Raw genomic sequence first — 13,613 nt, 5'->3', positions numbered from 1 at the left:
TGATCTTGATGATTTTTTGTTTTGTGTCTTTTATTGTTTTTCATATGCATTTTTCGTTTCTTAGAGTCTAAACATGAAAGATTTCTAAGTTTGGTGTCTTGCATATTTTCTTTGCATTAAAGATTTTTCAAAATTGTGTCTTGATGTTCATCATGACATTCAAAGTGTTCTTGGTGTTCATCTTGACATTCATAGCATTCTTGCATGCATTCATTGTTTTGATCTAAAAATTTCATGCATTGCATAATTTTCATGTTTTTCATAAAAATTTCAAAAATAAAAAAAATATCTTTCCCTTTTTCTCTCATCAAATTCGAAAATTTGGATTGACTTTTTCAAAAATTTTTAAAAATCAAGTTGTTGCCATTGAGTCAAATCAAATTTTCAATTTGAAAATCTTATCTTTTTCAAAATCTTTTTCAAAAATCAAATCTTTTTCAAATTTCTTAGTTATTTTCGAAAATTCCAAAAATCTTTTTCAAAAATCTTTTTCTTATTTTTATATAAAATTTTCGAAAATAACTAATCAATTAATGTTTTGATTCAAAAATTTGAAGTTTGTTACTTGCTTGTTAAGAAAGATTCAAACTTTAAGTTCTAGAATCATATCTTGAGATTTCTTGTGAATCAAGTCATTAATTGAGATTTTAAAAAAAATCAAATCTTTTTCAAAACTAACTCCAATCATATCTTTTCAAAAATATCTTCTTATCTTATCTTTTTTAAAAAATATCTTTTCAAAATATCTTCTCTAACCTCCTAACTTCTTATCTTTTCAAAATTTGTTTCAACTAACTAACTAACTTTTTGTTTGTTTCTTATCTTTTTCAAAACCACCTAACTAACTCTCTCTCTCTCATTTTTTCGAAAATATCTCTCCCCTTTTTCAAAATTTCTTTTTAATTTATTAATTATTTTAATTTAAAAAAAATTCGAAAAAAATACTAAACTTTTTCAAAAACTATTTTCAAAAATCACTAACTTCTTTTCAAAAATAAATTTCGAAAATTCCCTCCTTCTCTCCCATCTCATTCTATTTATTCATTCATATCCTAACATCTCATCTCACATTCCAATCCTCACAGTTGTGTTTCTTCCTTTACATCACATCCTTTATCTCCCCCTCTTCTTCTACTTACAAAGGGATCCCTATACTGTGGTATAAAGGATCTCTATTATTATTATTATCATTTTTCTGTCCATTCTTCCTTGTATTATGAGCAGGAGCAAGGATAAGAACATTCTTGTGGAAGCAGATCCAGAACCTGAAAGGACTCTGAAGAGAAAATTAAAGAGAAGCTAAAATACAACAATCCAGAGAAAACCTTTCAGAAATTTTTGAACAGGAAGAGGAGATGGCAGGCGAAAATAATAATAATGAAAGGAGAATGCTTGGTAACTTCACTGCACCTAATTCCAATTTACATGGAAGAAGCATCTCCATTCCTGCCATTGGAGCAAACAACTTTGAGCTGAAACCTCAATTAGTTTCTCTGATGCAGCAGAACTGCAAGTTTCATGGACTTCCATCTGAAGATCCTTTTCAGTTCTTAACTGAATTCTTGCAGATATGTGATACTGTTAAGACTAATGGAGTAGATCCTGAAGTCTACAGGCTCATGCTTTTCCCTTTTGCTGTAAGAGACAGAGCTAGATTATGGTTGGATTCTCAACCTAAAGACAGCCTGAACTCTTGGGATAAGCTGGTCACGGCTTTCTTAGCCAAGTACTTTCCTCCTCAAAAGCTGAGCAAGCTTAGAGCTGATGTTCAAACCTTCAGACAGAAAGAAGGTGAATCTCTCTATGAAGCTTGGGAAAGATACAAACAGTTGACCAAAAAGTGTCCTTCTGACATGCTTTCAGAATGGACCATCCTGGATATATTCTATGATGGTTTATCTGAGCTATCAAAGATGTCACTGGACACTTCTGCAGGTGGATCTATTCACCTAAAGAAAACGCCTGCAGAAGCTCAAGAACTCATTGACATGGTTGCTAATAACCAGTTCATGTACACTTCTGAAAGGAATCCTGTGAGTAATGGGACGCTTATGAAGAAGGGAGTTCTTGAGGTTGATACTCTGAATGCCATATTGGCTCAGAATAAAATATTGACTCAGCAAGTCAATATGATTTCTCAGAGTCTGCATGGAATGCAAGCTGCATCCAACAGTACTCAAGAGGCATCTTCTGAAGAAGAAGCCTATGATCCTGAGAACCCTGCAATAGCAGAGGTAAATTACTTAGGTGAACCCTATGGAAACACCTATAACTCAACATGGAGAAATCATCCAAATTTCTCATGGAAGGATCAAAAGCCCCAACAAGGCTTTAATAATGGTGGAAGAAACAGGTTCAGCAATAGCAAGCCTTTTCCATCATCCACTCAGCAACAGACAGAGAACTCTGAACAAAATGCTTCTAATTTAGCAAATCTAGTCTCTGATCTATCTAAGGCCACTGTAAGTTTCATGAATGAAACAAGGTCTTCCATTAGAAATTTGGAAGCACAAGTGGGCCAGCTGAGTAAAAGGATCACTGAAATCCCTCCTAGTACTCTCCCAAGCAATACAGAAGAGAACCCAAAAGGAGAGTGCAAGGCCATTGACATAAGCGCCATGGCCGAACCTGTGAGGAGAGGAGAGGACGTGAATCCCAAGGAGGAAGACCTCCTGGGACGTCCAGTGATCAATAAGGAGCTTCCCTCTGGGGAACCAAGGGACTCTGAGGCTCATCTAGAGACCATAGAGCTTCCATTGAACCTCCTTATGCCCTTCATGAGCTCTGATGAGTATTCCTCTTCTGAAGAGAATGAGGATGTCACTGAAGAGAAAACTGCCAAGTTTCTTGGTGCAATCATGAAGCTGAATGCCAAATTATTTGGCATTGATGCTTGGGAAGTTGAACCTCCCTTGTTCATCAATGAACTAAGTGATCTGGATCAACTGACATTGCCTCAGAAGAGACAGGATCCTGGAAAGTTCATAATACCCTGCACCATAGGCACCATGATCTTTAAAGCTCTGTGTGACCTTGGTTCAGGAATAAACCTCATGCCCCTCTCTATAATAGAGAAACTGGGAATCTATGGGGTGCAAGCTGCTAAAATCTCACTAGAGATGGCAGACAGCTCAAGAAGACAGGCTTATGGACAAGTAGAAGATGTATTAGTAAAGGTTGAGGGCCTTTACATACCTACTGATTTCATAGTCCTGGATACTGGAAAGGAAGAGGATGAATCTATCATCCTAGGAAGACCTTTCCTGGCCACAGCAAGAGCTGTGATTGATGTTGACAGAGGTGAAATATTCCTTCAATGGAATGAGAACTCCCTTGTATTCAAAACTCAAGGATCTCCCTCTGCAACCATGGAGAGGAAGCAGCCAAAGCTTCTCTCCAAGCAGAGTCAACCAGTGCCCCCACAGTCAAACTCTAAGTTTGGTGTTGGGAGGCCATAACCAAACTCTAAGTTTGGTGTTGAACTCCCATATCCAAACTCTAAGTTTGGTGTTGGAGAGTCTCAACAAAGCTCTGCACATCTATGAGGCTCCATGAGAGCCCACTGTCAAGCTATTGACATTAAAGAAGCGCTTGTTGGGAGGCAACCCAATGTTTATCTAATTCTTATTTTTATTATTTTTTCATGTTTTCTTAGGTTCATGATCATGTGGAGTCACAAAATAAACAAAAAAAAATCAAAAACGGAATCAAAAACAGCAGAAGAAAAATCACACCCTAGAGGAGCATCTGTCTGGCGTTCAAACGCCAGAACAGAGCATAGTTCTGGCGCTGAACGCCCAGAATGGGAGCATCCTGGCGCTGAACGCCCAGAACAAGCATGGTTCTGGCGTTCAACGCCAGAAATGGCAGCAAAGGGGCGTTGAACGCCCAAAATAGGCACCAACCTGGCGCTAAACGCCCAGAGTTGTGTGCAAGGGCATTTTACATGCCTAAATTGGTGCAGGGATGTAAATGCCTTGACACCTCAGGATTTGTGGACCCCACAGGATCATCTCAGGATCTGTGGACCCCACAGGATCCCCACCTACCTCCACTCACCCCCTTCTCTCTTCTCAATCATCCTCTATTCCCAATAAACACTCTTCCCTATTAACTCTACCACTCACATCCAAACACCCACTTTCCTTCAAAATTCAACATCTCTTTCCCACCCAATCCCACCCATATGGCCGAATACACATCTCCCTCCATCTCCTCCATATATTCTTCTTATTCTTCTATTCTTTCTTCTTTTGCTCGAGGGCGAGCAACATTCTAAGTTTGGTGTGGTAAAAGCATAGCTTTTTTGTTTTTTCCATAACCATTGATGGCACCTAAGGCCAGAGAAACCTCTAGAAAGAGGAAAGGGAAGACAAAAGCTTCCATCAATGGTCTATAGCTCAGTGGTAGAACATTTGACTGCAAATCAAGAGATCCCTGAGAAACCTCAGGGGATACATTTTCTTCCACACAATTATTGAAAGCAACTAAGAGTGGAACATCAAGAGCACTCCTTCATCCTTCATGAAATCAGAGAAGATCTAAAAGCAATGAAGGAGGAGCAACAAATACAAGGAAGAGACATAGAAGAGCTCAAAGACATCACTAAGGTGGACTCATTCCTTGTTCTTACTTTCTCTGTTTTTCGTTTTCTATGTTATGAGCTTATCTATGTTTATGCCTTCATTACATGATCATTAGTAGTAGTAACTATGTCTTAAAGTTATAAATGTCCTATGAATCCATCACCTCTCTTAAAAAAAAATGTTTTAAATCAAAAGAACAAGAAGTACATGAGTTTTGAATTTATCCTTGAACTTAGTTTAATTATATTGATGTGGTGACAATGCTTCTTGTTTTCTGAATGTATGCTTGAACAGTGCATATGTCTTTTGAAGTTGTTGTTTAAGAATGTTAAATATGTTGGCTCTTGAAAGAATGATGACTAGGAGACATGTTATTTGATAATCTGAAAAATCATAAAAATGATTCTTGAAGCAAGAAAAAGCAGCAAAGAACAAAGCTTGCAGAAAAAAAAATAGGCGAAAAAAAAAATAGAAAGAAAAAGAAAAAGCAACCAGAAAAAGCCAATAACCCTTAAAACCAAAAGGCAAGGGCAAATAAAAAGGATCCCAAGGCTTTGAGCATCAGTGGATAGGAGGGCCTAAAGGAATAAAATCCTGGTCTAAGTAAGCGGCTAAACCAAGCTGTCCTAACCATGTGCTTGTGGCGTGTAGGTGTCAAGTGAAAACTTGAGACTGAGCGGTTAAAGTCAAGGTCCAAAGCAAACAAAGAGTGTGCTTAAGAACCCTGGACACCTCTAATTGGGGACTTTAGCAAAGCTGAGTCACAATCTGAAAAGGTTCACCCAATTATGTGTCTGTGGCATTTATGTATCCGGTGGTAATACTGGAAAACAAAGTGCTTAGGGCCACGGCCAAGACTCATAAAGAAGCTGTGTTCAAGAATCATCATACTGAACTAGGAGAGTCAATAACACTATTCGAAATCTGAAGTTCCTATAGATGCCAATCATTCTGAACCTCAATGGATAAAGTGAGATGCCAAAACTATTCAAGAGGCAAAAAGCTATAAGTCCCGCTCATTTGATTGAAACTATGTTTCATTGATCGTTTGGAATTTATAGTATATTCTCTTCTTTTTATCCTATTTGATTTTCAGTTGCTTGGGGACAAGCAACAATTTAAGTTTGGTGTTGTGATGAGCGGATAATTTATACGCTTTTTGGCATTGTTTTTAGTATGTTTTTAGTAGGATCTAGTTACTTTTAGGGATGTTTTCATTAGTTTTTATGTTAAATTCACATTTCTGGACTTTACTATGAGTTTGTGTATTTTTCTGTGATTTCAGGTATTTTCTGGCTGAAATTGAGGGACTTGAGCAAAAATCAGATTCAGAGGTTGAAAAAGGACTGCTGATGCTGTTGGATTCTGACCTCCCTGCACTCAAAGTGAATTTTCTGGAGCTACAGAACTCGAAATGGCACGCTTCCAATTGCGTTGGAAAGTAGACATCCAGGGCTTTCCAGCAATGTATAATAGTCTATACTTTGGCCAAGAATTGACGACGTAAACTGGCGTTCAACGCCAGCCTTCTGCCCAAATCTGGCGTCCAGCGCCAGAAAAGGATCCAAAACCAGAGTTGAACGCCCAAACTGGCATAGAAACTGGCGTTCAACTCCACAAATGGCCTCTGCACGTGCTACACTTATGCTCAGCCCAAACACACACCAAGTGGGCCCCGGAAGTGGATTTATTCATTAATTACTTACTCATGTAAACCCTAGTGACTAGTTTATTATAAATAGGACCTTTTACTATTGTATTAGGCATCTTCACTCAGTTGTATGCTATCTTAGATCACAATAGGGGGCTGGCCATCTCGGCCATGCCTGGACCTTCACTTATGTACTTTCAACGGTAGAGTCTCTACACTCCATAGATTAAGGTGTGGAGCTCTGCTGTTCCTCAAAGATTTATGCAAGTACTACTGTTTCTATTCAATTCTTCTTATTTCGCTTCTAAGATATCCATTCGAACCCAAGAACGTGATGAAGGTGATGATTATGTGTGACGCTCATCATCCTTCTCCCTTATGAACGCGTGCCTGACAAACACTTCCGTTCTACATGAATTAAGCTAGAATGAGTATCTCTTAGATCTCCTAACCAGAATCTTCGTGGCGTAAGCTAGAATGATGGCGGCATTCAAGAGAATCCGGAAGGTCTAAACCTTGTCTGTGGTATTCCGAGTAGGATTCAATGATTGAATGACTGTGACGAGCTCCGAACTCGCGATTGCAGGGCGTTAGTGACAGACGCAAAAGGATAGTAAATCCTATTCCCGCATGATCGAGAACCGACAGATGAATAGCCGTGCCGTGACAGGGTGCGTGAGCATATTATTCACTGAGAGGATAAGATGAAGCCATTGACAAGGGTGATGCCTCCAGACGATTAGCCGTGCCGTGACAGGGCATTGGATCATTTTCCCGAGAGATGACCGAAAGTAGCCATTGACAGTGGTGATGTATCACATAAAGCCAGCCATAGAAAGGAGTAAGACGGATTGGATGAAGATAGCAGGAAAGCAGAGGTTCAGAGGAACGAAAAGCATCTCCATTCGCTTATCTGAAATCCCTACCAATGATTTACATGAGTATCTCTATCCCTATTTTATTAATTAATATTCGAAAACACCATTATTATTTTATATCCGCCTGACTGAGATTTACAAGGTGACCATAGCTTGCTTCATACCAACAATCTCCGTGGGATTCGACCCTTACTCACGTAAGGTATTACTTGGACGACCCAGTGCACTTGCTAGTTAGTTGTACGGAGTTGTGTCCACACATAGAGCCACAATGAGGATTCAATACAATTATATATTGTTAATCTCACACAAGTACAAAGAACAGGACAACACAATTTCGTGCACCACTTATCCCCAGCACAGCTGCTACCTTGGCAGGTGTTATGTATATTTTTCCATGCAGATTTTTTAGGCAACCATGATACTCATCATAGCAATCAATCAATTCTCTTAAGAGGGCGTGAGATACCTTCATTTCTGGGATATGTGCCAGGGTACTGAATCCCATTTCTTCAACTATAGCTTTCTTTTCCTGACTCATATTCTTGAACACTATTGCTAAATGATAGTATTTCTCCATGCAAAAGAAGTACTGAACAGAGTAACAACCAATTTCAAAGCCCTAGTTACACTATCCACTGAACTGAATGAAAAGAACAACAAATTTCATTCCAAGCCCTAGTTATACTGTAAAAATACATTCACAATAGTTCAACTTTCTAAACGAAGCAAATCAATCTAGGAAACCTAAAATGTAACTAGAAAAAATGCGACATTGTAAGATTCCAAGTGAACAGTAGTTTTCTCATACCTTTGGTAGTCTCTGTTGCTGTTTTCGTTCTTTTGTGGTTGTTCGTTGCCAAATCTTCTCGCTATTCTTCTGCAGTAGTGGTTTTCGCAGAGAACGTGACTGAAATTTGAGAGATTTTGAGAGAGATTTGAAGAGAAGGATAGGTTTTGTGCGTTTTGAAGAAGAATTTTGTTTTTTATAATGAAGCGCGTGGAAGTCACGTTTATTTTAGTGACGTTGGAGGCGGGTAAATTTATTTGGGCGTGGGACAATTTGGGATTTAGGGTTTATGGGTTCAGGGTTCATTGTTAAGGGGTTCAGTGTGTTTCAAAATTTTGGTTCGCCCCGTGTATTAATTTTAGTTCACCGCTTTCATGGTTGAGGGTTTAGGGTTCAGGATTAAGGTTTTAGAGTTTTAAGGGTTTAGGGCTTAGGGTTCAGAGTTCAGTGTTCAAGGTTCAAGTTCAGAGTTCAGGGTTCAAGTTTAGGGTTTAGGGTTTAGGGTTTAGGGTTTAGGGTTTAGAGTTTAGGTTTTAGGGTTTTAGAGATTTAGGGTTTTGGGTTCAGGGTTCATTGTTCAGTGTTTTAGGGTTTAGGGTTTAGGTTTTAGGTTTTAGGGTTTAGGGATTTAGTGTTTAGTGTTTAGGGTTTAGCGTTCAGGGTTTAGGGGTTCAATGTGTTTCAAAATTTTGGTTTGCCCCGTGAATTAATTTCGGTTCACCTTTTCATGGCTGAGGGTTTAGGGTTCAAGATTAAGGGTTCAGGGTTTAAGGTTCTAAGGGTTTAGGATTCTAAGGGTTTAGGGTTTAGTGTTTAGCATTTAGAGTTCAGAGTTCAGTGTTTAGGGTTTAGGTTCAGAGTTCAGGGTTCAGGTTCAGGGTTTAGGGTTAGGATTTAGGGGTTTAGGGTTTATGGGTTCAGGGTTCGTTGTTCAGTGTTTTAGGGATTAAGGTTTAGGCTTTAAGTTTTAGGGATTTAGTGTTTTGGGTTTAGGGTTTAGGGTTCAGGGTTTAGCGGTTCAGTGTGTTTCTACCTTTTCAGTTCGTCCAGTGTATTAATTTCGGTTCACTTTGTTCTTTTGGATTATAAATGTATTCATAAATACAGTGATTGCAGTCACTGAGAACTTGGAATAAAATAGCAGCCACACAATTCCAACAGATATATAAATATTAACATTTGATACATACATTGATATTAAGAATAGATATATACATTAACATTGACATATATACATTTGAAAGAAGCATTGTTTGATACATACAATTTACCTATATACATTTGAAGTATGCATTTTTTGCTCTTTAAATAAGTTAAACAAAATATTGTTAATTACAACTAGTATATTCTATTTGCTATCTAAATCCCAGATGTGTATTTACAATAAAGGCTGGAGAGGAAAGTAGACAACTTGGTGAGTCTTATTGCTTCAGATTTCGAAATTACTTGGTCTCTCATTTTGTTCATTTCATGTAACAGAAAATGTGGACCATATTGGTATTTGGAGTCATTAATTTGTTTCTGCATTTCAATTGAAATGAATTAGTTACATAAGAAATGAACCCAAATGAAATAAGAACAATATTATTCAAAGCCTTAATCATACTGTAAAAATGCAATCACAATAACCCTACATCCTGAACACATTAAATATCAAGAAAATCAAAACCACATTAAATAACAACAAATTTAATTCAAAGCCCTAGTTTTACTATAAAAATGGAATCACAGTAACCCTAAACCTAAACAAATTAATAGGAGGTCACCGAACCGAAAAACATTCACTTGGTGAATCAAAATTATAAGAGCCACCGAACCGAAAAACATTCGCTTGGTGAATCAAAATTATATGAGCTACCGAACCGAAAATTTTATATGTGGTGAATAAATGGTGATCAATTTTCAATCAACAAGAATAGTATTTTCTGCATGGAAAACAACTATTGAACATAGTAACAACCAACTTCAAAGCTTAAGTTACAATATTAACTTAACTGAATGAAATAAGAAAAGAAATAAGTTTATTAATTTAGAAAGTACTTACTTGTGTCCAAGCTTTATATTTATATCTCTTGCCGCTCTTTATTTTTTGTGGATTTATTATTTCTAGCCATTTCATTATGAATATTCTACAATCATAGCTAAGCAAGAATTGAGTATAATACGATCATTAGTATATAAAATAAAACACATTAAAAATAGCACTATATAAGAGAAAGATTCTTACCTTGTACGTTGACTATTCAATAGGATATACTCTGCTTCCTCTCCCAGTGCATCCTCTACTAAGTGTTCTGCCCCAGCGTAACCCTCATCTGGGAAATTATTAAACTCTGAAAGAGACAGAGAAAGTAAATAAACAAAACCAAAAACAGTGAACCAAACTCCTCTCATGTACAGAATAATTTCAATAATTTACAAGAAAATAACTTACAACAAATTTGTTTATTTCCTTTCTCGAATCAGGTATATTTTTTGGGTCCTTGTTGATAGGGTCAAGGACATATAATTTCTTATTGTTTACATCAGCAATCCACAACCACCAATGCCCTCCATTATAAATTGGGACAAATAGCTGAAGTTTCAAAAAATTATAAAATATTTCAGTGGAAACAATAGCAAACAAGAGAATTATCAAAGAATTTTAAATATTACAACTTACAAATAGATGGGATGCAAGTTTCCTTTTGTCAATAAACTACCAGTAGTGGTCATACTGCTGAATATTAAAACTGTGGACTTTTTTAGTGCTCTTATCATAGTACTTGTCGTCATATGTTCCCACAATAAAATTCTGCAAAATCAACATCAGTTAAATAATTTTTTACTGAACCAAACAAAAATCATATGCTGAATAAAATGGGAAAAATATTCAATCTTCAAGAGAAAAGTTTTCTTAATCCAAAAGTACTCAAAAGAAGACATAAGAATAAGGTGAACCAATACTAACATTCTCACTGAACCAAAAAGTAATAAGCAGTGAATAAGAAATTTACTTACCACAATATCCATCGGCACAATGTATATTTGTTCTTGATACCGCTTAGTTTTTATTTCGTTTAGAATCAAGCTGTGTATACTAACCACCTACAGGATAAAAATTTATGAGACATACTATATAAGAGTGTTTTAAAAAATTATTAATGTTAACGCAATTAGCAAAGGATTTTACCACGGCATGCACTTGTTCTTCGGGCTTTAGAGACCTGAAATATTCTCTTAATCCCACGTAGAGTCCCTCATGTTTTAAGACAAATAATCGTTCATATTCATTGGTACCATCTTTTGTCTGTTTTACATTTGTCATCCAATGATAACACTTTTCAATAAGCTCATTCATGATTTTTGTCTTTTTCTGTGGGATTTTGTAAACTTGAGCTGCTTGTATGGTTGGTTCTGAAGATGTTCCTTCAGCAAATTTTAATGCTGCTTCCACTCCAGCCTCTACCACCACCTCTGCTAGGATGTCAAGCTGTGAATCACTCTCTTCAGAGGGCTGAGTTGGTTGAGATGCTGGTGGACTTATCCCAAGGCTAAAGGAAGACCTTTCATCTTCCCTTTCCCTGGGTTGAGCAGCACTGCAGGATGATAGATATTTAACAATGATATTAAACAAAAATGATACTTAATCAATATAGTGAATCGAAATCCAAACAATTAGTGAACCAAAATCCAATCTAACAGTAAACCGAATAATATTAAACAAAAATGATATTAAAGAAAAACAAGTAAAATACCTATCAAATGATGACAAGATTAGAGTTTCTTTTTCTGATTGTCGTGCCATCAGAGGTTCTTTGGATTGTTCTTCATCAGAAACTTGATAGACATCGGCATCCTTGAAAAACTTTTCAATAACAGACCTTGTAATAGACCCCGTAACACCCTACTTGTTGGGTTCTGGAGGGCAGCTATAAGAAACAGAAGAGAGTCCAAAGACAACAACACATTAAATTAATTTTTTGTTTCAACCGAACCATAATTAAACCATGTATAAGTAGTAAACATTATCGATATTTATATAAGCTGTAAAACTTACACATCAACAGGTTCTTCTTTTTGGATTGTTGCTCTGTTGGTTCGTCGTAGGGCTGTTCCAGAGGTCTACTTCATTAAACAGTAAACATTTCTATAATTATCTCAAACTATTATCATATTTAACAATGATATTTAACAAAAATTACACTAATCATTATAATGAATCGAAAACCAAATTTATACTGAACCAAAACCAAAACGTATAGTGAACTAAAATTATATTAAACAAAAGTGATATTAAAGAATTTAATGCTTACACATTAACATGTGCTTCTTGTTCTGATTCTTGTTGCACCGGTGGTTCTTGGGCTTGTTGTTCTGGTTCTCTTGCAGGGCTATTGCATTAAACAGTAAAGATTTCTATAATTATCCCAAACTATTATCATATTTAACAATGATATTTAACAGCAATTACACTAATCATTATAGTGAACCGAAAACTAAACCTATATTGACCCAAAACCCAAACTTACAGTGAATCGAAATTATATTAAACAAAAGTGATATTAAAGAATTTAATGCTTACACATTAACAGGTGCTTGTTATTCTGATTCTTGTTGCACCGTTGGTTCTTGGGCTTGTTGTTCTTGTTCTTTTGCAGGACTGTTGCATTAAATAGAAAACAATTCAATAACAACCATTAAAATTAATAAAAAGAATTTTTATGTGAAACTTACTCTTCATTGGAAACTTCATACACATAGTCATCTTTCATTATGTCTTCAATTATAGAACTTGTAAGAGATACTGTAACACCCTGCTTTTCAGCTTCTTGAGGGCAGCTGTAATAAGCAGAAGAGAGTCCAAAGACAAGAACAGATTGTATTCATTTCTGGTTTCAACTGAACCATAATTAAACCATTTATAAGTAGTAAACATTAAACAAGATTCATGTGGTGAATAAATATTTATTAACTTACTCATTATTAGATGTTTGTTGTGTTTCCTCTTATGGAGGGACATACATGAAGTCATCCTTCATCAACTCTTCCTGAACTGAACTTGGAAGAGACAATGCAAGAGGAGGTCTAAGGAATGTAAACAAAAATAAAGTTAATGTTGAATAATTAGAATAATTAGAATTTGTTTTGAAAAATAGGAATTTGCACATTGAAACACTCACATTTCCAAAGGTTCAGAACAAGTTTGTTATGGTAACTCAACGATTTGTACTCAGAATCAGGTGCAGCTCTAGTGACATTTAAACACAATTTTCTTGTAATTAATTAAACAAAAATTATTAACTAAATTTAAAAGAGTAACATAAATATTTTTAACTTACACTTGTGGAGTTTTAGATGTCTTTTTTGGGAAGATTATCTTTTTTCTAGAATATTTGACCAGGCTTTCAGGGATATTTTTCTTAAATATAAAATAATAAATTAAAATTAGAAACCAAGATTAAAAGCAGTGGTCTAGAAAGACATTAAATTCATTTTTGGGCAACCACCAAACCGAAAATACAATATGCAGTGAACCAATTTACCTGGTATTGCTCGCAGCATCTATAGAAGGTGTAGAGCTTCCTTGTGTCTGTAAGACTTGCTCACTATCAATATTTACAGTTGGCACCCTAAGCAATATAAATAAATATTAGTAATTGAATATAGAGGAATTACAAAAGGTTGTAGCAAAAGTATGCCAAGTAAGAAAAAGAATTCGGGAATAA

General features: G+C 36.1%; 1 non-coding gene across 1 annotated transcript; it reads right to left on the bottom strand.

Moving 5' to 3' along the window:
- Positions 1-1,751: 1,751 nt before the first annotated feature.
- On the bottom strand, positions 1,752-1,859 carry LOC112725551 (small nucleolar RNA R71). Its single transcript, XR_003164652.1, has one exon. It is a non-coding gene; the product is annotated as a small nucleolar RNA R71 (small nucleolar RNA).
- Between the last annotated feature and the right edge of the window lie 11,754 nt (positions 1,860-13,613).

The sequence above is a fragment of the Arachis hypogaea genome, chromosome 11 (genome assembly GCF_003086295.3).
Source record: "Arachis hypogaea cultivar Tifrunner chromosome 11, arahy.Tifrunner.gnm2.J5K5, whole genome shotgun sequence".
Classification (NCBI taxonomy): Eukaryota; Viridiplantae; Streptophyta; class Magnoliopsida; order Fabales; family Fabaceae; genus Arachis; species Arachis hypogaea.
The sequence above is the reverse complement of the archived record's forward strand: the minus strand, read 5'-3'. Positions and strand labels throughout refer to the sequence as shown.